Source organism: Schistocerca gregaria, chromosome 5, assembly GCF_023897955.1.
Source record: "Schistocerca gregaria isolate iqSchGreg1 chromosome 5, iqSchGreg1.2, whole genome shotgun sequence".
Lineage (NCBI taxonomy): Eukaryota > Metazoa > Arthropoda > Insecta > Orthoptera > Acrididae > Schistocerca > Schistocerca gregaria.
In genome coordinates, this window is record NC_064924.1 from 183684129 (window position 1) to 183711800 (window position 27672).

General features: G+C 42.5%; 1 protein-coding gene across 1 annotated transcript in view; it reads right to left on the minus strand.

The window, feature by feature from the left end:
* LOC126272513 (venom dipeptidyl peptidase 4-like) overlaps positions 1-27672 on the minus strand; it is a 301501-nt gene that overhangs the window by 223490 nt on the left and 50339 nt on the right. Inside the window, exon 2 of the mRNA XM_049975414.1 lies at positions 9982-10093. The gene's annotated coding sequence lies outside the window, so the exon portion shown is untranslated. The remainder of the gene's footprint in view (positions 1-9981; positions 10094-27672) is intronic.

Consider the following 27672-nt stretch of genomic DNA (forward strand, 5'->3'; position numbering starts at 1 on the left):
TAAGTCTCCCGCATATACATTCAATATTACAGACTGAATTTCTAACTAAAAAATATCGTCAGCGTAATGTCAGACCAAATGCTGCGAGGAAAAGAGAGGTCCCCGCAACACGAAGTTCTGAAATAGAGTTATTAATTACAATTAATGGTAGCTATTCTGGGAGATGCTCACTACTTCAATAACTGACACTTTCTAATAACAATTGGACATATATTCTGATAACTTACAGACAGACTTACATTGAATGTCAGACTGGTACAATGGCGGCCTTCCGCTAGACGAAAAACAAGCTAGAAAGTAAAAAAAGATCTTACCCAAAAAAACATTATCTCTGTTCTTCTTTACCTACATTACGCAGATACTATATACAAAAACGCTATTTGAAAAACGCATCGCTGTTAGCGAACTTTACAGATAATAAACTACACTTTTTAATATTTGATATTCATCGCGCACATGTACGCAGTCTTTGATATTTTTTTAACACACGAAAAACCCTTTTAATTTTTCTCAAAATGTCCATTTATGTGACGTTCCGTCACATCTGGTGACATGGTGCACTGTCATTCATAAAAATTCAGTCGTTGTTTGGCAAAATGAATGGTTGCAAATGGTCTCCAAGCAGTCATTACCATTTTCAGTCAATGATCGGTTCAGTAGGACCAGAGGACCTAGTCCGTCCCACCACTAGCTTGCACAGAGCCTTTCCAACAATTTGGGTTCATGGCTTCGTGGGGTCTGCGCTTCGCTCGATCACTACCATCTGCTCTTATCAACTGAGATCGGGACTAATATGACAAGGCCAAGGTTTCCCAGTCTTCTAGGGTCCAACGCTTATGGTCACGAGCGGAGGAGAGTCTCTGGGCGCCGCGATGTCGTGCTGTTAGCAAAGGCACTCGCGTCAGTGGTCTGCTGCCACGGCCCATTAATGCCGTATTTCGCCGCACTGTCCTAACGGATACGTCCTTCGTTCGTCCCACATTGATTCCTGCGTTTATGTCAGCAGCGTTGCATGTCTGTTAGCACTGACAAACGTCGCTGCAAACGTCGCTGCTCTCGGTCGTTCAGTGAAGGGCGTCGGCCACTTCGTTGTTCGTCGTGAGAGGTAATGCCTGAAATTTGGTATTCTTGGTACACTCTTGAGACAGTGAATTACGGAATACTGAATTCCCTAATGGTTTCTATGGTGTCACCGCCAGACACCACACTTGCTAGGTGGTAGCCTTTAAATCGGCCGCGGTCCGGTAGTATACGTCGGACCCGCGTGTCGCCACAATCAGTGATTGCAGACCGAGCGCCGCCACACGGCAGGTCTAGACAGACTTCCTAGCACTCGCCCCAGTTGTACAGCCGACTTTGCTAGCGATGGTTCACTGACAAATCACGCTCTCATTTGCCGAGACGATAGTTAGCATAGCCTTCAGCTACGTTATTTGCTACGACCGAGCAAGGCGCCATGATCAGTTTCTGTTGATATTGTAAATCATGTACCATCAAGAGCGACGTTCGTCATTAATGGATTAAAGTTAAGTATTCCACCAGCTACGTCCGTTTTTCTCAATTCTAATTCCCTTGTCATGTTCCAGACCTCACGCCAGCCTGCGTGAGCTAAAACGCGTGAATTTCGGCCTCCTTTAGCAACCCTGCGTTGGCTCTTCTGCCAACCACAACAGTTTCCAAAACTGAATGTCCATGCGTCTAGCTCAAACTACCATTCCGCGTTCTAAGTCTGCTGACACCCGTCGTGCGGTTATAATCACGTCGGAAAACATTTTACATAAATCACTGTGGTACAAATGACAGCTACGCCAATGCACTGCCCCTTTATACCTTGTGTACGCGATACTACCGCCATCTGTATATGTGTACATAGGTATCCCCCGACTTTTGTCACCTCAGCGTGTAGTTGCTTCGTTCACCAGTCGGTGACCAAAGCCACTCAAGACATATTGTTCAAACTTATTTGTTGCAGCAACATTGGATTACGTAACAAAGGAGCGGCAGAAGATGCGTTGAATGTTCCAAAACCTCGGTTCGTGTTAACGAGGCATGAAAGATGGAATTCCGCGAGGACTGACAGTTCTCCTTTAGTAACACTGTCATTTATTCGACTAGCGAAGGTAAATTAATCCCAAAGCATGAGGCATTTTTCGGTTTTTTAAATACTGACAATTTATTTTTCAAACATAAAATATTTAACTTTGAAAAGTGAGGATCCTTTTCGTTAGGAAAAAAATAAGAATTTTACTTGTTTCTTTTATTTTCTTTTATTTACTGAATAGGAGGAACGAAGTTAGAACAGGTGGACGGTTTCAAGTACTTAGGATGCATATTTTCACAGGATGGCAACATAGTTAAAGAACTGGAAGTGAGGTGTAGCAAAGCTAATGCAGTGAGTGTTCAGCTACGATCTACTCTCTTCTCCAAGAAGGAAGTCAGTACCAAGACTAAGTTATCTGTGCACCGTTCAATCTTTCGACCAACTTTGTTGTATGGGAGCGAAAGCTGGGTGGATTCAGGTTACCTTATCAACAAGGTTGAGGTTACGGATATGAAAGTAGCTAGGATGATTGCAAGTACTAGTAGATGGTAACAATGGCAGGAGGGTGTCCACAATGAGGAAATCAATGAAAAACTGGGAATGAGCTCTATAGATGTAGCAGTCAGAGCGAACAGGCTTAGATGGTGGGGTCATGTTACACGCATGGGAGTAGCAACATTAGCCAAAAGACTCATGGGTTCAGCAGTAGAGGGTAGGAGGAGTCGGGGCAGACCAAGGAGAAGGTACCTGGATTCGGTTAAGAATGATTTTGAAGTAAAAGGTTTAACATCAGAAGAGGCACCAATGTTAGCACTGAATAGGGGATCGTGGAGGAATTTTATAAGGGGGCTAAGCTCCAGACTGAACGCTGAAAGGCATAATCAGTCTTAAATGATGATGATGATGATTTACTGAATGTTAGTAAGGCAGAACGTTTAGTTTTCAGGTAAAAAGTATTAGAAGGCGATAAGGGCAGGCATAAGAGCCAACGCATTTGGCCAAGATTGTATCGAGCTAAGGATGGGCTGCCGGCCGTGGTGGCCAAGCGGTTCAGGGCGCTACAGTGTAGAACCACGCGACCGCTACGGTCGCAGGTTATAATCCTGCCTGGGGCATTCATGTGTGTGATGTCCTTAGGTTAGTTAGGTTTACGTAGTTCTAAGTTCTAGGGGACTGATGACCTTAGAAGTTAAGTCTCATAGTGCTCAGAGCCATTTTTAAGGATGGGCTGTAGGTGTGCATGTTCGCTTGAATTTCGAGCATAACTCGCCAGCTTGAAAGAATGCCTGTTGAAACTGCTCGCGGTAAGCAGGAGATCCAGGTTTAGTCCCAGTCTAGCACTAATTGTAAATTCTCACTACAGATTCATCACGTCACAGGTTCACATCTAAACGGTTTGCAATGATATGATACATTATTTCATCCTCATCGATTTCATCCACATTGTTCCATTGATTCCATTTCAATGCATTTAATTCATTTAAGGAAAATAATCGTTGGAACTGACAGTGCAGCAAACAGTAGCATAGACAGTATACACAGAGTGCACCATGGGAAATTTTCTCCCTTTAATCTGAAATGCTGGCGGCATCTTAGATGCTGCGTCTTGCCCGACAACTAGTGCCAGGCTAGGCTAATTATCCTACGTGGGCGGGCGGATGCTCTCGTGTTACAGAAGCTGAAAGTGTTCCACGGCGTCTCTAGAAGAGAATTTCACAGCAGCAGCAGAACTTTGGGTGTGGCAAGAGGAAGTAACAACGTAATCTTAAAGAAAGTTTCTACATACGAATACTGTAGCAGGAAAGAATCAAGAGGTTGTAATTACTACTGTATACAAGAAAATACGATAACAAGCTGAGACGAAAAAACCAACAGTGGTAAGAAACAGAATGTGTGAACGCGTCACGGAGTACCATAAATAATTCTCTCCGGTGTAGCTTTAAATCAGCGAAATACTGAATACGAAGGTACAGTGGTCTCTGCTACGTTGTTAACAACACTGGGACATTCGTGGTGAGCCTACTTAGCTTGCATTTGTCGCGAATCTCTCGCCCAGTGTAAAGTCCCAAGTGACGAAGCGACAAGAAAAAGGAGCAGGTGGCTCCTGTACATAAGGAGGGTAAAAGAGCGGACCCGCTAAATTACAAACTAATATCTTTAACATCGGTTTGCTGCAGAATCCTTGATCACTTTCTAAGTTCCAATGCGACAAATTTATTTAAGAGGGACTAGCTTCTGTCCACAAATCAGCCCGGTTTTAGAAAGCATCGCTCGTGCGAAACTAACCTTGCCCTTTTCTCACATGATATCCTGTGAACCATGGATGAAGAAACAAGTAGATTCCATATTCCTAGATTTCTGTAAAGTATCTGAAATGTCGCCAAACTGCCGACTGCTAGCGAAGGTACAAGCGTTCGGAATAGGTTCGCAGATATGTGAGTGGCTCGAAGATTTATTAAGTAACAGAACGCAGTGTGTTGTCCTCGATGGCCAATATTCATCAGAGACAGGGGTATCGTCAGACGTAGCCCAGGGAAGTGTGACAGGACCGCTGTTATTTTCTGTATAGATAAATAATCTGGCGGACAGCGTAAGCAGCTGTCTTTGGGTGTCTGATGATAACGCTGTAGTTTACGGGAAGGTGTTGTCATTGAGTGACTGTACAAGGATACAGGATGACTTAGACAAAATTTCTAGTTGGTGAGATGAATGGCAGCATGCTCTAAATGAGGAAAAACAGGTTAATGCAGATGAGTAAGAGAAACAAATCCATAATGATCGATACAGTATTAGTAGTGTGCTTCATGACACAGTCACATCCATTAAATATCTTGGCATAACGTTGCAAATCAATATGAAATGAAACGAGCAAGTAAAGATTGTAGTACGGAAGGAGAATGGTCGACTTTGGTTTATTGGAAAAATTTTAAGAAATGTTGGTTCACCTGTAGAGGAGACCACATATAGAACGCTAGTGCGTCTCATTGTCGAGTACTGTTCGAATGTTTGTGATCCGCACCAGGTTGGATTAAAAGAAGATACTGAAGCAATGGAGAGACGAGCTGTTACATTTGTTACCAGTCGGTTAAAACAGCACGCAACTAACTCCTGGAACACATTGACACCGGTGTGTCAGACCCACCATACTTGCTCCGAACACTGCGAGAGGGCTGTACAAGCAACACGCACGGCACAGCGGACACACCAGGAATCGCGGAGTTGGCCGTCGAATGGCGCTAGCTGCGCAGCATTTGTGCACCCCCGCCGTCAGCGTCAGCCAGTTTGCCCTGGCATACGGAGCTCCATCGCAGTCTTTAACACTGGTAGCATGCCGCGACAGCGTGGACGTGAACTGTATGTGCAGTTGACGGACTTTGAGCGAGGGCGTATAGTGGGCATGCGGGAGGCCGGGTGGACGTACCGCCGAATTGCTCAACACGTGGGGCGTGAGATCTCCACAGTACATCGATGTTGTCGCCAGTGGTCGGCGGAAGGTGCACGTGCCCGTCGACCTGGGACCGGACCGCAGCGACGCACGGATGCACCCCAAGACCGTAGGATCCTACGCAGTGCCGTAGGGGACCGCACCGCCACTTCCCAGCAAATTAGGGACACTGTTGCTCCTGGGGTATCGGCGAGGACCATTCGCAACCGTCTCCATGAAGCTGGGCTACGGTCCCGCACACCGTTAAGCCGTCTTCCGCTCACGCCCCAACATCGTGCAGCCCGCCTCCAGTGGTGTCGCGACAGGCGCGAAAGGAGGGACGAATGGAGACGTGTCGTCTTCAGCGATGAGAGTCGCTTCTGCCTTGGTGCCAATGATGGTCGTATGCGTGTTAGGCACGTGCAGGTGAGCGCCACAATCAGGACTGCATACGACCGAGGCACACAGGGCCAACACCCGGCATCATGGTGTGGGGAGCGATCTCCTACACTGGCCGTACACCTCTGGTGATCGTCGAGGGGACACTGAATAGTGCACGGTACATCCAAACCGTCATCGAACCCATCGTTCTACCATTCCTAGACCGGCAAGGGAACTTGCTGTTCCAACAGGACAATGCACGTCCGCATGTATCCCGTGCCACCCAACGTGCTCTAGAAGGTTTAAGTCAACTACCCTGGCCAGCAAGATTTCCGGATCTGTCCCCCATTGAGCATGTTTGGGACTGGATGAAGCGTGGTTTCACGCGGTCTCCACGTCCAGCACGAACGCTGGTCCAACTGAGGCGCCAGGTGGAAATGGCATGGCAAGCCGTTCCACAGGACTACATCCAGCATCTCTACGACCGTCTCCATGGGAGAATAGCAGCCTGCATTGCTGCGAAAGGTGGATATACACTGTACTAGTGCCGACATTGTGCATGCTCTGTTACCTGGTTCTATGTGCCTGTGGTTCTGTCAGTGTGATCATGTGATGTATCTGACCCCAGGAATGTGTCAATAAAGTTTCCCCTTCCTGGGACAATGAATTAACGGTGTTCTTATTTCAATTTCCAGGAGTGTATTACGGAACTCAAATGGGAATAACTGCAGGGAAGGCGACGTTCCTTTAGTGAAGCACTATTGAGAAATGTAGAGAACCAGCATTTGGAGCGTAACATCTCCTGGCAAAACATATTATATGTGGAAAAAAAGAGAAAAAAATAATTTTATTTCTGCATGGGTAGTGATTATGTGAATGTTATGTTATAAATGGAAACCATTATGTATCATGTTTTATACTTGTATAGAATTATGTATCAATTTTTTAAAGATAATATCAGTGTCGGTGAGTTCTGGAACTGCCACAGACGATACTTATTAAATATCAAACAAAGATGTAAAGGTATTAAACCGAGTATAAATAGCACTGACCGAGCATTAATTTCTCTGTCGTCCTTTTGGAGTTACGTGGGTAGGAAGAGCCTGTGACGCAATATTATATGCTTGTGTAGCATTCTTTTGTTAAGATTGAGTGACGGACGCTATTAGGCATCGATTCGTAAAGGTGTGTAAGATTTTAATCTGTCTAAATGTTTTGAATAGAATTAGTAAAAACTTGCATTATGATATGTAATAATCTTGCCTGCTATTTTATTCCACCCTTTTAAGACATTTTCAGCTATTTAAATATTATTCGTGGTGCAGAGCTGCGCTACGAACGAACGAGCCGCTGCCGCGGCGCATTCAAACTGCATTAAATGAAACCAGTCATACCGCAAAGAAGCGTACAGGTAATAGTGAACTAAAATTATTTCTTTCATCTTTCGGCATTGCAGAGCAGAGATGCACATTTTATGATGTCTTTTACAGGTGGACGCGGGCTACCGCTGATGTTGTATTATTAACAGTTCAAAAAGATAAGTTACCTTCAGGACATAAAAGAAATCTTGCTGTGCGTAGTTCTGGTCTGGCAAATATTATAGTAAAAATGTTCTTTCTCTGGTAACAGTCTTATGTTTTCGTGTTAGTCGTGGTACTTATTGGTGTTTTAATGTTAACAAAAATCCACTGCAAACTTTTGATGTTGAACAAACATTGCGTACTGTAACATCAGTATTGATAAGGAAATAATTTCCAGTAACCTTTTCAATAACTCTAAAGTAAGAAAGATATGTTGAACTTTATGGCGAGTTACAGTAACGAAACAATGTTCCTTTTATTGAAAGCCAGATCCAGAATAATAAGAACACAATACATTTTGTTCTGTTGAAAATTAATGATTCAAACAAAGTTACAGCACAGAATCCTTAAAAAGAGTTTCAGGGCTATTTTCGGAGCAGCATATTTTATATCATCCATTTATCAATATATTAGATGCAACGCGAGCAATAACAAAGATAGTGAAACACGCTAGTGCTACCCATTGTCGAGTACTGTTCGCATGTTTGTGATCCGCACCGAGTCGGATTAAAGGAAGATACCCAAACAGTGCAGTGCTGTGCTGCTTCATTTGTTACTAATGGATTAGAACAGCACGCAATTATTACGGAACTCAAATGGGAATAAATGGAGTGAAGGTGACTTTCCTTTCGTGGGACACTAGTGAGAAAATGTAGAGAACCAGCATTTGAAGCTGACTGCAGAACGATTCTCCCGCTGTCAACGTACAGGGTGTTTCAAAAATGACCGGTATATTTGAAACGGCAATAAAAACTAAAAGAGCAGCGATAGAAATACACCGTTTGTTGCAATATGCTTGGGACAACAGTACATTTTCAGGCGGACAAACTTTCGAAATTACAGTAGTTACAATTTTCAACAACAGATGGCGCTGCAAGTGATGTGAAAGATATAGAAGACAACGCAGTCTGTGGGTGCGCCATTCTGTACGTCGTCTTTCTGCTGTAAGTGTGTGCTGTTCACAACGTGCAAGTGTGCTGTGGACAACATGGTTTAGTCCTTAGAACAGAGGATTTTTCTGGTGTTGGAATTCCACCGCCTAGAACACAGTGTTGTTGCAACAAGATGAAGTTTTCAACGGAGGTTTAATGTAACCAAAGGACCGAAAAGCGATACAATAAAGGATCTGTTTGAATAATTTCAACGGACTGGGAACATGACGGATGAACGTGCTGGGAAGGTAGGGCGACCGCGTACGGCAACCACAGAGGGCAACGCGCAGCTAGTGCAGCAGGTGATCCAACAGCGGCCTCGGGTTTCCGTTCGCCGTGTTGCAGTTGCGGTCCAAATGACGCCAACGTCCTTGTATCGTCTCATGCGCCAGAGTTTACACCTCTATCCATACAAAATTCAAACGCGGCAACCGCTCAGCGCCGCTACCATTGCTGCACGATAGACATTCGCTAACGATATAGTGCACAGGATTGATGACGGCGATATGCATGTGGGTAGCATTTGGTTTACTGACGAAGCTTATTTTTACCTGGACGGCTTCGTCAATAAACAGAACTGGCGCATATGGGGAACCGAAAAGCTCCATGTTGCAGTCCCATCGTCCCTGCATCCTCAAAAAGTACTGGTCTGGGCCGCCATTTCTTCCAAAGGAATCATTGGCCCATTTTTCAGATCCGAAACGATTGCTGCATCACGCTATCTGGACATTTTTTGTGAATTTGTGGCGGTACAAACTGCCTTAGACGACACTGCGAACACCTTGTGGTTTGTGCAAGATGGTGCCCGGCCACATCGCACGGCCGACGTCTTTAATTTCCTGAATGAATATTTCGATGATCGTGTGATTGCTTTGGGCTATCCGAAACATACAGGATGTGGCGTGGATTGGCCTCCCTATTCGCCAGACATGAACCCCTGTGACTTCTTTCTGTGGGGACACTTGAAAGACCAAGTGTATCGTCAGAATCCAGAAACAATTGAACAGCTGAAGCAGTACATCTCATCTGCATGTGAAGCCATTCCGGCAGACACGTTGTCAAAGGTTTCGGGTAATTTCATTCAGAGACTACGCCATATTATTGCTACGCATGGTGGATATGTGGAAAATATCGTACTATAGAGTTTCCTGACCGCAGTGCCATCTGTTGTTCACAATTGTAACTACTGTAATTTCGAAAGTTTGTCTGCCTGAAAATGTACTGTTGTCCCAAGCATATTGCAACAAACGGTGTATTTCTATCGCTGCTCGTTTAGTTTGTATTGCCGTTTCAAATATACCGGTCATTTTTGAAACACCCTGTATATTTCGCGTAAGATACGATTAGAGAGATCAAGTCTCGTCCGGAGACATAAAGACAGTCGTTTCTCCCTCGCTCTGTCTGCGACTGCGACGTGAAAGGTAATCCCTAGGGGTAGAACAGGATACCTTCCGCCACGTACCACGCGGTGGCATGCGGAGTATGTGTGTAGGTGCAGATGTTGATGTATATGTATACTAAGTTGGACGTAATGTTCATGAAATATTGCCTTACGAGTGTGCTAAAAAATAAGAAAAACAAGTACAGTAAAATAAAGACGCCGCTATAATCTCTTCAGTTTACTTGAGGCCCCGTTTTTGGCGGAAAGGAGACGTTTTTTCATGGCCCGGACATCTAGGCTCGAAATGAGCCCGCCCCTCCTCCAACTCCTCTCTTGGATTACGGAGTTCTTCATCTGAAAAAGAAATTCACTCATCGGTCAGTTGAAATACTGCTGTCCGAATAACACAAAAGAATTGAAAACAGAATAGATTTTGCTTAAGCACTATGAGCTGAAACCGTGGCAGCTGTAGAAATGAATATTGAAAATAACTGACAACTGTCCACAAAAGCCTTTCGTTCAAGGATACTAGAGCATATTTTAAGCAGAACAATACGACATATGGTGAGGAAATCAAGAACCGATGCAGAATCTTTACTGTTATGTTACACAACTGGTGTGTTTTTTCTCTGATGGTGAGGAAATCAGGCACCTATTTAGAATCTTTACTGCTATGTTACACAACTTGTGTGTTTTTTTTTTCTCAGGTTACCTTTTGGAAATATTAGGAACGTCTCAGAGACAGGAAAGGACCTGGAAGAGTAGCTGAACGGAATGGACAGTGACTTAAAAAGGAGGATATAACATGAACATCAACAAAATCAAAACGAGGATAATGGACTGTAGTCGAATTACATCGGGTGATGCTGCGGGAATTAGATTAGGAAATGAATTTTGCTATTTGGGACAAAAATAACTGATGATGGTCGAAGTAGGGAGGATATAAAATGTAGACTGGCAATGGCAAGGAAAGCTTTTCTGAAGAAGAGAAATTTGTTAACATCGAGTATAGATTTTAAGTGTCAGGAAGTCGTTTCTGAAAGTATTTGTATGGAGTGTAGCCATGTATGGAAGTCAAACGTAGACGATAAATAGTTTGGATAAGATGGGAACAGAAGCTTTCGAAATGTGGTGCTACAGAAGAATACTGAAGATTAGATGGGTAGATCACATAACTAATGAGGAGGTATTGAACAGAATTGGAGAGAAGAGAAATTTGTGGCGCATCTTGACTAGACGAAGGGATCGGTTGGTAGCGCATATTCTGAGGCGTCAAGGGATCACCAATTTAGTATTGAAGGGCAGCGTGGAGGGTAAAAATCATAGAGGGAGTGCAAGAATGAGTACACTAAACAGATTCAGAAGGATGTAGGTTGCAGTAAGTACTGGGAGATGAAGAAGTTTGCACAGGATAGAGTGGCATGGAGAGCTGCATCAAACCAGTCTCTGGACTGAAGACCACAATAACAACAGGCACAAGTGAAAATATTGATTTCGTCTTCCTAAATTTTCGAAAGTTGTTCGAGCTGTATCATATATTTAACTGATAATCTAGATACTGTCCCCTGTAATGTTTCCCATATCTCACAGAGTTGATGCAGTTTTGACTGATATAAGCCAGTATGATGGACCAAATAGAACAGAAACGAAACTGACATTGAAGTGCAATCGGATCGCTCTTGTTCTCTAAAAGCATGAGCTATTAATCGGACTGTGCCAGAAATACTCTCGGATTGGGCGCTGTCTGCAGGAAACTGCTGTCTACAGGAAACTGATGTCTGCAGGAAACTATCAAGTCTGGGCGACTCTACCTCTTAGTGGACATCTGATTACAAGATTAGAGTTAGATTCTGGATAGTATTGACATACTTAAAATATTAAGCGCATGCACGAAGCGAAGATAAATGGGACGATCAATTGAAATCAGAGCAAAGGCGTAAAATGTAGATATGGAAAGATTCTTTAAAGGTCCACTGCAGCCACTAAGGAGACCATTCATTATCTGTTGGATGTATTTTCGAGTACTGCTCCAGAGATGTTACCAATTAGACTGACGGCAAACGTCGAATGACATCAGAGGCTCGCTACAGCTGTTGTAATATCTCTGCGAAGTGTAAATACAGGCTCCAAGTTTGCTTTCCAACTAAAGGTACTTTTCTCGGAAAAATTCTATATATTTAACCTCCATTACAACTATAAAAAGTTTACTAAATGATAGAAAGCAAACGGTTAATAAAGCAACTATTTCTATTCGGAAACGAAAATTCACAAAAAGCTCGTAAAATGGCACTAAAAATGGTATGCTAATGTGCGCATATAAATGTGCCCGCTACAAAAAAAAAATGTTATAAAAATCTTTTAAAAAGTTTTAATGAGTTGGATAAACCGTGCAAAATGGTGGACTACTCTACACCGAGCAAATGCGTATTTAAACATTTAAAATGAACATAAAGTCAAAAGCAGCGGAAATGAGAATACCGAGAAACTTAACATCAAGGCTGGCGATTCCGCAGTAGATAAAGTTAAGGCCTTCTGATACCTTGGAAACAAAATAACCCTTGATGAACGAGGCAAGGACGACATAAGAAGCAGACTACCACAGGCAAAGAGGGCATTTCTGACCAAAAGAATTCTACTAGTATGAAACTTTTCAGTTTCAGGAAGAAAATGCAAGTTTGGGGCACAGCATTGGATGGTTGTGAATCATTGACAGTGGGAAAACCGGGACAGAAGAGAATTGAAGTGTGAAAGCTGGTTATTCAGAAGAATGTTGAACATTAGATGGACTGTTTTGTTCTTTAGGGACTGCAGTGCAAAAAATGTCTTTTAATGACACGATTATTACAAATATCAGCCAGTTACACTGCTATTTAAATGGTACTTATTTTTCTATATTTTTTATTTTTATATTTTTTATGTATTTCCAGCAACAAGTTGGTTCAAATGGCTCTGAGCACTATGGGACTTAACATCTATGGTCATCAGTCCCCTAGAACTTAGAACTACTTAAGCCTAACTAACCTAAGGACATCACACAACACGCAGCCATCACGAGGCAGAGAAAATCCCTGACCCCGCCGGGAATCGAACCCAGGAACCCGGGCGTGGGAAGCGGGAACGCTACCGCACGACCACGAGATGCGGGCTCCATCAACAAGTGCTCTGTAAATACATAAATAAGCGATGGTCTTAATATAATGGCCTGTAACTATGATTATCACTATAATATAATACATTGTTAATTGTGTTTACCTTATATTAAGAACATCGCTTAGCTATATATTATCAGAGCACATGATGATGGCAACAGACCGAAATGGGCTCAAGGCAAATTAATGTATGAAATAGAAATCATTTAAAGAATGATCTATCTGGCTGATATTCGTAATCATCATATCATTTAAAGATATATTTTGCCCTGTAGGCCCCAAAGAACAAAATGTAATGACTCCAGTGTCATACTGTGATAGGGGGAACTTTCTGAAATACATGAGGATAAGAATAAAAATAGTAAAACTCATGGAAAATGTGAAATTCAATAAGGTTTGTCTAAGGAATAAACTCGTCCCGTTCTATGTCAGCATCTAGATTTCAATAGAACCAATGATAGCACATCACATCAGACAATATGGAGCAAAATTATGCATCCAAAGGGAAATTAACAGTAAGCTATTTTATAAGTAACATCTAAATAAAGAGATGTATGTGGCACATCTAAAATTAAGTAGCAATACTACTCCTTTATTTTTTGATACCAAGTCACATTTCATAAATATCTATGTGGATAACATCAGCACACAGATCGGATCTAGACAGAAAAATATAATCAATCTCCTCATGGAAAAACAAAACCCCATTGCCAGAACTAACAACACAATAGTTCATGCCATTTTTCATTAAAAAAACCATCAACATGACTGCAATTACTTTCAATGACCAAGAGTAGACAATATTGGATAAAAGATTGAAGTATACTAACAAACCTAAATTCCACAATACTGTACGAACACAACTAATAGCATCTGCAAAAGTAGCACCAGACTTAGCAAACTTACCTATAAAACAACAGAATGAAATAACCATCAAAATAGCAAATGCAACAGAAGGAGACCTCAAAATCAGGAAAAGCTACAGTACCCATTCAGATAACAAAACACTACGCCATATTAATGAAAAATTAATGAATAACAATGCCCTAGCATTTAAATCAGGCAAAGGCGATAGTCTAGTTATCATCACCAAAAATCACTATGTACAAAAAGTTAATGATTTCCTTGGCATCAATAGTATTACACAAATCAATAGAAACCCCACAAACAAATTTGTCATATAATACTTGCAGAACATGAGAAAAAGGACATGTTTACCTATGAACCCTAGAACATCAAAGCTCCCTGGACAAGCTCCTAAGATACACAAATAATATGTCCCTATACAACCTATAGTACACATTGTTAACAGCCCCCCATACTACATAAGCAAGAAATTCAACAGCCTCCTTAATAAATTTTACACATACAACAAAAAATATACAATAAAGAATTCCAGAACATTAGCTAAAAACATCAAAGACATAAAAAATACCTCCAAATGCAAGATATGTTTCTTTCAACATTACTAATCTATACACAAACATCTCAATCCAAGAAACAATAGATATCATAGAACAAAGCCTACTCAAATTCAGAAAAATCTCTATACAAGGCACTACAGAAATTTTAAAACTAACAAAACTTGTGTTACACCAAAATTATATCGAGTTTGATACTAAAATACACACACAACAAGATGGAGTTGCGATGGGCTGTAGTATTGCTGGAATCATAGCTGACATGTTCCATAACAGCTTGAAAGAAATGTTCTCCAAAATAAAAAAAGCAACTGATCATATACAACAATAGAGACATACACGACACTTTAATGCTTATAGAAGTAACCTTACTGACACAGGCGAAAAACACAAAGCACTGAATCAGTTACACCCCAAAATGAAATTTACAATACAACACGAAACTAACAAAACAATTAACTTTATTGACCTAGACAATAATAATATTAACAACATACATTGCTTAGAAATTTACAGAAAGGCTACCACAGCAACAGTATTATCAACGCAGTCTCACGTCATCTAAAAGCCCATAAACTAGCATTCTTCCATACAATGCTTAACAGACTAATAAATTTGTGACTAGAAGATGAAACAATTCAGAGGAAATAAAAATCTTAGAATAAAAAGCCCATAAAAACGATTATGGCTCCAGAATTGTAACACAGCTATACTACAATAAAACACGATCAGAAAGACACAACATACATAAATAACACTAAACACATGCGCAATACAAAAGAAGCAAAAACATACGTAACCACAACTAACCTAGGAAACATTTAAAACGAAAGTAACAAATTATTCAACAAAACCGACATCGCCTTTGCACATCAAAACACACACAACCGCAAACGTAAAATTCACAAAGGCAGCTCGAAAATTCCCATACACAACAACATTTACAAAATTTTATGTAAGGTATCCCACAAATTCTACATAGGACAAACCGGTAGAAAATTCAAAATTACGTACAAAGAGCACACCAGAGAAATTGAAAATAGCCTGTCCACATTTCTTCAACATCTACAAACATAAAAACTCCACTTAAAACTCATAAACGAAGCACTAGAAAGTCTTCATATTATGCAGATGGGAGCATTCATGAACATCCTTGAGGATATATATATATATATATATATATATATATATATATATATATATATATATATATATATATATATATTTTCACATGCATACAGCAACCCTACAAATTTCTTGAATGAACAGACCGACCTAAAGCACAAAAAGTAGGTAGAAAGCTTTATTCACATTATCAGGCAAGAAAATCGGTAAAGTAACAATTCAGATTCCAGTATAGTGGATGGGTCCATATTCGAATCTGGGAAGTTTTAATCCACGAATTACCGTCTTTTAGCTGTGTTATGCTTTGCTGGTCAACGAATGTAGGGGAAAAAAATATTCCGAGCTTTTCCGGTTGTAACATTACAGGACATATTGGGACATATTGAAGTATTCGATACTGTAGACTTTTAGGGGATGTCGATACAGATATGCAAAATGTAAAGGGAAGCTTTGGTGATGTTTAAATATTGTACTGTGTCAATATTAGGACATTTTGCACAGAAAGAACAAAAATAGAATTAATGTAAATATATATTAGTGTTAGTAACCTATTTTCATTCAATTTTGTAATTATATTTCATTTTGTGAAAGAGGGACTCACTGTTTGCTGTAGCTCTGATTAATTGTATAAATTATCAGTTTTGAGCTAAATTATTTCGTATAATATGGACGGGATACTTTTAAAAACTCACCAGCTAGGTAGAGGGTCTGTAAATGAACGTTTAATGCACACTTCTGGAACTTTCTATGGAGAAATTCTATATTATGATCGCAGAAATACGAAAACTTGTGAAAACTGTTTCATAACCTGGTTTCGAAAGACGATTTGTATCAAGAAATATTGCTAAAAAGATTTATTTAAGTTTTGAAACACGATTTAAATCATTTTACATATGAATAGTTGTTCTGAATCACTCAAGAAATATCCAGAATCAAATGTCAAGATATTTCTGGAAACATCGGTACAAATCTGGTGAAGGTTATCCAGAAGCTGGTAGAAAAATGTTATAAAATCTATTTGGAAATTATGCTTGTAAGAATTTATATGTACTGATTCTTTTACTTACTTTAATCTGTACTAAAATTCTGTAATGTCTAATTTAGTTTTGGGTCGTGAATTGCTATCGTATTGTAAACAAAACATTGTCAAAGACTCTCATTGTTTGGAAAGGTATTAATACACCTAGGAGTTGTCAGTTGCCAGTTCAGTTCAGTTGGGATATGCAGTGCGGTTAGCTCGGAGAGTCAGTTGTTGAGTCTGTGAAGTCTGTCAGTTCTGTTTGTAAATAAACGTCTGTAATGAAGAATTACTTGTTGTCATCAATATGAACTCAAGACCTTTTGCACGAAGCACACATCTCCTAATACAACGTTTTAATTTGGTTGAGGAAGCTGGGATCGCTATAAGTGCAAACAAATTGAAGTGGAACGTTTTAATTTGGTGTTGAGGAGCTGAAATGTTATAATTTGGTGGAGGAGCTGGTATGTTATACGGTCTAATGTTTTAATCATGTCACCTGGAGATGTGCCTTTTAGTGCCACGAAACCGGTAGTGATACAGTAAAAAAGGACCATATACAGCTGAAGTGGTTATTAATACCCAAGATGAATACTCGTAGCTGTGGCTGCTCCACCTACAAGGTTATCTGCTTCTGCAAAATCGGTGAGGAAAGGAACATATGGAAATGACTGCCAAGAAGAAGGGACAGGATGGCAGGACGTGTATCAAGACATTATTTAGCTAAATTTCGTGAATAAATTAGTAAACAGAAATTAGTGTGAAACGCTTGGGCTGGTATTCAGTGCAGTTGTTGCGACAGATGGCTTCACTGTGGGGAATGTAGTGGCGCGGGAATCGAGGAAGTAAATGCGACTCTTCCTAGTACTGAAAAGTATGTTCAAGGGTCAGGAAAATAGCTGAACAGGAAGGGAAGATTAGGGCCATTGAGGCTGAACTGCTTAGTGTTGGGAGGGAACTGATGTGATTAGGGGAGGGGGGAGGGGGGGAGGTGATATGAAGCAGTCATGGAAGAGCTGTGAGCCAGATTTTGCAGCACAATTTATGTGACAGGTACCAAGTCACAAACTGTTTCAAGCCCAATCCATGTCTTAGCCAAGTGGTAAAGGTTGTTGGATCCTTGTACTAGGGCTTTAATAGGAGGATCATGTTGTGATAGTGAGTGGAGCAGAAAGCATCATTGATAGGGATCAGGGCTACAATATTGAAAGTGACCTGATGAAAATACATTCGTGTCCAAAATTAAAGCAACATACCGCTGTTTCCCCGTCCTGTGTCTAATTCACGATATAATCGTGCAAATTGTTAACCGACGTCCTGTACAATCGTATTCTGCATGGAAGACAACATTCCAGTCAATGGGCAACCACACCAACCATGACGTTAGGGCACCTATCAAACGGGGAAGTGTTTCCGGATAGTCCCGTAACCACAATCGCTATATAGTCTCAGACTGTGCAGAATGGCACAGAGAAGACGCCTACCAGACTCTCTGCTGTGGAGGACCCTAGGAAGAATGCAAGCAGGACAGTGGCAAACTGATGTGGCCCGATGGCTTAATGCGAATGGTTCTGTTGTTTCTCGAATGTTGCAACGGTTTATAAAGACCGGAACTGTATCCCGAAGACAAGGACAGGGCCGACCATGTGTGACATCATAAAGAGTGGACTATTATTTGGCTGTAAGGGCATCATAATAACACATTAGTACAGCACAGCAACTGACATCTGACCTCACAGCATTCACTGGACGTGTTGTATTGAGGCAAAAGGTGTACAGAAGGCTTCAGCAGAGTGGATTAATTGCCGGAGAGCTGCTACATTTGTACCTCTGATGTGTCTTCACAGAATGAAACGTCTAGAGTGGACGCATGAACAAACCACCTGGGCGATCCAACAGTAGGCCAATGTTCTTTTCACAGACGAGTCCCGATTTGGTCTGGAGAGTGATTCTCGACAGATTCGGATCTGGAGAGAACATGGAACTACATTTCGGGACCCAGACATTGTGGAGAAAGATAGGTATCGAGGAGGATCCATAACGGTGTGGATAGGGATTATGTTGATCAGTCGAACACATCTTCATGGAATTTTACGGGTGAGTTGACAATGAAACTTCCTGGCAGATTGAAACTGTGTGCCGGACCGAGACTCGAACTCGGGACCTTTGCCTTTCGTGGGCAAGTGCTCTTCATATCAGCGCACACTCTGCTGCCGAGTGAAAATCTCATCCTGAGTTGGCAATGTTTAGCTGCTGTCAGTTATCTTGACAAGGTCTTGGGATCTCATGTGCTGTTGTTGCGAGGTGCTATGGGATCTGACTTTGTACTAAAGGACGATAATGCTCGATCTCATAGAGCACGGTGATTGATGTTTTCTTACAAACGGCAGATATTCCACGCCTGGCGTGGTCTGCTCGTTCTCGAGATTTTAATCCCGTAGAGCATGTCTGGGATGCACTAGGGAGACGGGTTGAATCACTTCAGCATCCACCAACCGCTCTCCAAGACTTTCGAGCAGCTTTGGAACAAAAAGGGCGTTATTGCCTCAGCATGAGATTGATGACATCCTTCACAGCATGCCCCGTCATTTTCAGGCCTGTAAAATAGCCAGAGGTGGCCACACCCCATACTGAGTACATTAGCCAGCTGTCGAAATGTGTATGTAAATCCGCTAAGTTGGAAAAAATTAAGAACATTTTTGTCTACCGTTATGCATGTTGCAGTTGTTTACATTCTGTATTCTTTACATAGTCTCTACTTTACTATCTCCGTTTACACTGTTTTGTGTCAAAATAAACGCAACCTTGCAAAATTTCCGTTTGTTCTTTTAATACTGAACACCAGTGTAGCTTCTGCAACGAACCATGTAAGTGTTGGGTTCAAATGGCTCTGAGCACTATGGGACTTAACTACAAACTTCATCAGTCCCATAGACTTAGAACTACTTAAACCTAACTAAACTAAGGACATCACACACATCCATGCCCGATGCAGGATTCGAACCTGCGACCGCAGCAGCAGCGCGGTTCCGGACTGAAGCGCCTAGAACCGCTCGTACACCTAGGCCGGCTAAGTGTTGGGTTGATGCCTGTTTTCAAGCTGCATGTTCGGCCCCAGTTGAACAGCTCTGTAAGGAGGATTAGCAAGGTACTCGTACAAGTACAGTAATAAATAATGTTTGTATACTGCATCAGAATATCACAGGATTAAAAAACTAAGTAGATGGACATCCTGTTTGTTTTGAATATTTAGAAACTGAAGATGAAATAGATGTGCTGTGCCTGTCTGAACATCATAGAGTCATAGACAAGGAGAAGGTAAATATAAGTGGATATAACCTTTCAGCACATGTGAACACAGACAATACAGAGAAATGAGGAATTGCCATATACAGGGTGGTCCATTGATCGTGACCGGACCAAATATCTCACGAAATAAGCGTCAAACGAAAAAACTACAAATAACGAAACTTGTCTAGCTTGAAGGGGGAAATCAGATGGCGCTATGCTTGGCCCGCTAGATGGCGCTGTCATAGGACAAACGGATATCAACTGGTTTTTTTTAAAATAGGAACACCCATTTTTTATTACATATTCGTGTAGTATGTAAAGAAATATGAATGTTTTACCTGAACCACTTTTTCGCTTTGTGATAGATGACGCTGTAATAGTCACAAACATATGGCTCACAATTTTAGAAGAAACAGTTGGTAGCAGGTAGGCTTTTCAAATTAAAATACAGAACGTAGGTACGTTTGAACATTTTATTTCGGCTGTTCCAATGTGATACATGTACCTTTGTGAACTTATCATTTCTGAGAATGCATGCTGTTACAGCGTGATTACCTGTAAAAACCACATTAATGCAATAAATGCTCAAAATGATGTCCGTCAACCTCAGTGCATTTGGCAATACGTGTAAAGACATTCCTGTCAACAGTGAGTAGTTCACCTTCCGTAATGTTCGCACATGCATTGACAATGCGCTGACGCATGTTGTCAGGCGTTCTCGGTGGATCACGATAGCAAATATCCTTCAACTTTCCCCACAGAAAGAAATCCGGGGGCGTCAGTTACGGTGAACGTGCGGGCCATGGTATGGTGCTTCGACGACCAATCCACTTGTCATGAAATATGCTATTCAATACCGCTTCAACCCTCGCGAGCTATGTGCCGGACATCCATCATGTTGAAAGTACATCGCCATTCTGTCATGCAGTGAAACATCTTGTAGCAACATCGGTAGAACATTACGTAGGAAATCAGCATACATTGCACCATTTAGATTGCCATCGATAAAATGGGGGCCAATTATCCTTCCTCCCATAATGCCGTACCATACATTAACCCGCTAAGGTCGCTGATATTCCACTTGTCGCAGCCATCGTGGATTTTCCGTAGTCCACAGCTCGTGGTCGTGTGGTAGCGTTCTCGCTTCCCGCGCACGGGTTCCCGGGTTCGATTCCCGGCGGCGTCAGGGATTTTCTCTGCCTCGTGATGACTGGGTGTTGTGTGATGTCCTTAGGTTACTTAGGTTTAAGTAGTTCTAAGTTCTAGGGGACTGATGACCATAGATGTTAAGTCTCATAGTGCTCAGAACCATTTTTTGATTTTCCGTTGCCCAATAGTGCATATTATTCCGGTTCACGTTAGCGCTGTTGGTGAATGACGCTTCGTAGCTAAATTGAACGCGTGCAAAATATCTGTCATCGTCCCGTAATTTCTCTTGTGCCCAGTGACAGAACTGTACACGACGTTCAAAGTCGTCGGCATGCAATTCCTGGTGCATAGAAATATGGTACAGGTGCAATCGATGTTTATGTACTACTCTCAACTCTGACGTTTTTGAGATTTACGATTCTCACGCAATCTGTCTGCTACTGATGTGCGGTTTAGCTGCGACAGCAGCTACATCACTACTTGGGCATCATGATTTGTTGCACGTCGTGGTTGACGTTTCACATGTGGCTGAACACTTCCTGTTTCCTTAAATAACGTAACTATCCGGCGACCGGTCCGGACACTTCGATGATATCGTCCTAGGATACCAAGCAGCGAACATAGCACACGCCCGTTGGGCATTTTGATCACAATAGCCCAACATCAACACGATATCGACCTTTCCCGCAATTGGTAAACGGTCCATTTTAACACGGGTAATGTATCACGAATCAAATACCGTCCGCACTGGCTGAATGTTACGTGTTACCACGTACTTATACGTTTGTAACTATTACAGCGCCATCTATTACAAAGCGAAAAAAGTATTCCAACTAAAACATTCATATTTCTCTACGTACTACACAAATAGGTAATAAAACTGGGGTTCCTATTTAAAAGAACGCAGTTGATAACCGTTTGACCTATGGCAGCGCCATCTAGCGGGCCAACCATAGCGCCATCTGGTTCCCCCCTTCAAGCTAGACGAGTTTCTAACTTTTTAGTTTTTTCGTTTGATCCAGAATTTCAAAAGTTTCGTTTGATGCTTATTTCGTGAGATATTTGGCCCGGTCACTATCAATGGATCACCCTGTATACAAAAAGCCATCATAGTGTGAAAATTTTTGGAACTAAAACACTTTGCGTAGAGCAACATCAGGAACTAAATAATGATACTTTTACAATTGTAAGTATGTATAGGTCCCCACAGGGGGTTTTTCACCTACTTCTGAACCACTTGGCTTCCCTGTTGTGCTGTCTGTCAGACAGATGGAAAGAAATCATTATTGGTGGAAATTTCAGTGTAGGTTTTCTGAAAGAGTCTGACAGGAAGAATGACCATGAAGTATTACTCCGTTCTTACAATTTGGCATCACTTACGGATTTTCCTACTCGGGCTGTACAGGAAAGTAGTACACTGATAGGTAATACTTTCATAGACTGAGATAAATTTAATCAAATAAACCTTTATCCTGTTAAGAATGGTCTTACTGATCTTGATGCACAGCTAATTACAGAAATTTGTTATTAACACTTCATCCTACTTCAAAAGCAATAGCGATGTATATAGCAATAACACAAGGAGAAAGATTGACCTTCACTTCTCTGATTTAAATCTAAGCTCGGCAGAGAAACGGGTGAATTATGCTGCTACAAAAGTATTTTATCACTTACAAAATAAAATCAAAAGTCTGGCAGATAGCCAACCAACATTTAAAAACAAATTACAAGAATTTCTGAATAACTCCTTCTACTCAATAGATAAATTTTAGCTGATACTTAGCAATTTTACAATTATTAAAACAACTGAATTTATCATGTAAAGAAACTTTTGTTACACTGACAATCTAAGTGCGCCCACATTTGAAGTATGAAAATGAGATGCACCAGTCGAGTCTGTTTTATCTCCATCGTTCATATCCATGTCATTATTTCTGTCCACGAGGAGAGGATTGCAGGATTTTGATGAATTTGATGAAGAATGATATCATTTTGTGAGCTGTACTTTCTTTTTATCTAACCTTCCCCTAACCTGCCGTCAACCTCAGAAAAACGCAACGACGTCCTCTTGACACGATTTTTGTCAAGGAACTTGATCAACTGATCCTCATATGGCGTTCAGTGATGAGGCTGGCACTTGCTGCTTTAATTCGTGGGGTGATAGTCCTCTTCTTAATGCTGAGGACGGGAGATACGTTGAACGGATATACTGCGTTTGACGTCCACGGGGAACACTGCGGTACTAAAATGTGGGCCCATATTTACTCCAACCCCAAACAGGTTGGTTCAAGTGGTTCTGAGCACTATGGGACTTAACATCTGAGGTCATCAGTCCCCTAGAACTACTTAAACCTAACTAACCTAAGGACATCACACACACCCATGCCTGAGGCCGGATTCGAACAGAAACAGGTAAGGTGGCCACTATTACATCTAACCTGAAGAGTGAGCAATGACCTGTTTTTAAAGGTCATTTAGGATTCTGCGTTCCGGATATCACTGCGCAGTTACGGTACACTAAGCAAAATAACGTGAAAAGAAAACGATTTCATATACCTGCAAAAGGTCTACAGTAGAGAGCAAATACTAATTTGCACTATATTCGAAACTGCACCCACACTACTTGAAAGAAAGGTTCCAACTGTTCTCTACCATATTCTGTCAACAAGCGGCACCGTTCACAGTCCTAGACCTCAGTATGCAGCATGTCCCATAACCATTGGTAAGAGCTTTCCATGTAGTCACCTGTGCCTGTTTTTGTATCATTTCGTCTAATAGAAAGACTCAACGAACGTACCCTGAGGTGACGAAAGTCGTTGGATAGCGATACACACACATACAGATGGCGGTAGTACTGCATACACAAAGTATAACAGGACAGTGTATTGGCCGGGCTGTCTTTTATGCTAAGATGATTCATGTGAAAAAGCGATTACGACGCACGACGGGAATTAACAGACTTACAACGCGGATTGGTAGTTGGAGCTAGATGCATGGGACGTTCCATTCCGGAAATCGTTAGGGAATACACTATTCAGAGATTCAAAGTGTCAAAAGTGCGTCGAGAATACCAAATATCAGGGATTACCCCTTACTATGGACAACACAATTGCGGATGGCCTCCACTTAATGACCAAGAGCAGCGGCGTTTGCGTAGATTTGTTAGTGCTAACAGTCAAGGACAGGGATCAATGTAAGACGTAGGAAGAACGCATCCGTTAATGGGCTAAAGTAGCAGACGACCAGGGCAAGTGCTTTTGCTAGCAGCTTGACATCGCCTGCAGTGCCTGTCTTGGGCTCGTGATCATATCGGCTGGGTCCTAAATTACTGGAAAACTGTGGCCTGGTCAGATGAATCCCGATTTCAGTAGGTAAGAACTGATGGTAGGGTACGAGTGTGGCGCAAATCGCACTAAGCCATGGAAACAAGTTGTAAACAAGACACTGTGCAAACGGGTAATGGCTCCATAGTGGTGTGGACAGTGTTAACACGGAATGGGATGTTTCTTATGGTCCCATTGCACTGATCATTGACTGAAAATCGTTACATTCGGCTTCATATTCAGGAACAATGATGGAATCTTTATGGATGACAATGCGCCATGTCACTGGGCCACGATTGTTCACGATTGGTTTGAAGAACATTCTGGACAGTTCGAGCGAACGGTATGGCCACCCAGATCGTCCGACACGAATCCCGTCGAACATTCATGGGAAATAACCGACAGGTCAGTTCGTGCACGAAATTCAGCACACAAAATCATGAACCGGCAATATTTTCGCAATTATGGATAGCTATAGAGGCAGTATGGCTCAATATTTCTACAGTGCATTTTCAAAGACTTGTTGACTCCATGCCACATCGAGATGCTGCACTACTGCAGGCAAAAGGAGGTCCGACACTATATTAGGAGGTAGCCCATGATTTCTGTCACCTGTATGTATATAGCAATGTTCGTAAGAAAGACTATTATTTCTTCGGAGCCCTATTGAGCAAATTTAGAGAACCGATATACATGACAGACTGAGAAAAGATTCTACTACCTAGCATAGGAATAATGGAAACAAGAGATGGGGATCAGTGCGGTGAAATACGGACTGCCATTTATCCCTCGTACCATTCATAAAGGGATCAGGACGGTCAAATGTCTAGTACCGATACGTAGTTTCCTGTACTTGGTACAACGATTTGAGGAGTGCATCTGATGTGTACACTCCTGGAAATGGAAAAAAGAACACATTGACACCGGTGTGTCAGACCCACCATACTTGCTCCGGACACTGCGAGAGGGCTGTACAAGCAATGATCACACACACGGCACAGCGGACACACCAGGAACCGCGGTGTTGGCCGTCGAATGGCGCTAGCTGCGCAGCATTTGTGCACCGCCGCCGTCAGTGTCAGCCAGTTTGCCGTGGCATACGGAGCTCCATCACAGTCTTTAACACTGGTAGCATGCCGCGACAGCATGAACGTGAACCGTATGTGCAGTTGACGGACTTTGAACGAGGGCGTATAGTGGGCATGCGGGAGGCCGGGTGGACGTACCGCCGAATTGCTCAACACGTGGGGCGTGAGGTCTCCACAGTACATCGATGTTGTCGCCAGTGGTCGGCGGAAGATGCACGTGCCCGTCGACCTGGGACTGGACCGCAGCCACGCACGGATGCACACCAAGACCGTAGGATCCTACGCAGTGCCGTAGGGGACCGCAACGCCACTTCCCAGCAAATTAGGGACACTGTTGCTCCTGGGGTATCGGCGAGGACCATTCGCAACCGTCTCCATGAAGTTGGGCTATGGTCCCGCACACCGTTAGGCCGTCTTCCGCTCACGCCCCAACATCGTGCAGCCCGCCTCCAGTGGTGTCGCGACAGGCGTGAATGGAGGGACGAATGGAGACGTGTCGTCTTCAGCGATGAGAGTCGCTTCTGCTTTGGTGCCAATGGTGGTCGTATGCGTGTTTGGCGACGTGCAGGTGAGCGCCACAATCAGGACTGCATACGACCGCGGCACACAGGGCCAACACCCGGCATCATGGTGTGGGGAGCGATCTCCTACACTGGCCGTACACCTCTGGTGATCGTCGAGGGGACACTGAATAGTGCACGGTACATCCAAATTGTCATCGAACCCATCGTTCTACCATTCCTAGACCGGCAAGGGAACTTCCTGTTCCAACAGGACAATGCACGCCCGCATGTATCCCGTGCCACCCAACGTGCTGTAGAAGGTGTAAGTCAACTACCCTGGCCAGCAAGATCTCCGGATCTGTCCCCCATTGAGCATGTTTGGGACTGGATGAAGCGTCGTCTCACGCGGTCTGCACGTCCAGCACGAACGCTGGTCCAAGTGAGGCGCCAGGTGGAAATGGCATGGCAAGCCGTTCCACAGGACTACATCCAGCATCTCTACGATCGTCTCCATGGGAGAATAGCAGCCTGCATTGCTGCGAAAGGTGGATATACTGTACTTGTGCCGACATTGTGCATGCTCTGTTGCCTGTGTCTATGTACCTGTGGTTCTGTCAGTGTGATCATGTGATGTATCTGACCCCAGGAATGTGTCAATAAAGTTTCCCCTTCCTAGGACGATGAATTCACGGTGTTCTTATTTCAATTTCCAGGAGTGTATATGTAGGGATCGGAAGTGCTGACGCGGTGATTAGAACTAAGTTTAACGATTATTATTATTATTTCGTTTGGCATCAAGGATACATTACCTGAATTGAACAGCAATGATGTTACTGGTAACACAATATGCATATTCTACAAATAAAATGGATTACATTCATTTATGATAATAAAAGTCTTAGATTAGATCGATAAATCAATAATATTCATATGGATAAAAACACTAGGATGAGTTACATGTAAAAGAGAAAAAGTGGTTTTTTATAAACAGTAATATTGACAAACAGAGGTTCAAGTTGTAATAAACACTATAGGTTAATATATAAAGTATCCAGCCAGGAGATTGCTTCCTCAGAGACCTCATGTATGCTGGTCAGAGTTCCAGCATATTTCCGTAGGGGACACTCGGTGACTCTGTGGTGTATTGTTTGTCGTTGGTGTCCGCAGTCACACTTGGCGCTTTCAGCGATTCCCCACTGATGCTTCAAGTCCTGGCTTCTTCCGTGCTTGGTGCGTATGTGATTTAGGGTGGTCCGCGACCTCCTAGGTAAGTGGAATCCAGGAGGGACTCGTGTAGAATCAGCAATGAGACCTGCAGAATCGGGATTGGCTGCGAACCATTCTTTACGCCATGCTGTTTCTGGTTGGAATCCTTCAGAAGTAAGCCTTTTCCAAGTCTCCAGGAGGGTTTCCTGGACTTAAGACGTTGCCTTTGCGTGACATCACAGTCCTGGTGTAGCGGTAACTCGGGATTCTTGGAGCATTTCTCCCATTCCCTTTTCATCACAGTCCTGGTGTAGCGGTAACTCGGGATTCTTGGAGCATTTCTCCCATTCCCTTTTCAACGCTGCTTGACGTCGTAACTTCGGTGGTGCAATATTAGACAGAACAGGTAGCCATTCTGTGGGTGTGGATTTTATTGTCCCGGATACGCTTCTCATGGCTACATTCAGCTGCGTGTCTACCATGGCTGTGTGAGCGCTGTTCAGCCATACTGGGCTGCAATATTCCCCGACAGAGTATACAAGTGAAAGGGCAGTTGTTTTGAGTACTGATGCCTTAGCTCCCCAGCTTGTTCCGGAGAATTTGTGTAATATATTGTTTCTGGTTCTCATTTTTAAGCTGTTTCAGTTAGGTGTTTTCTAT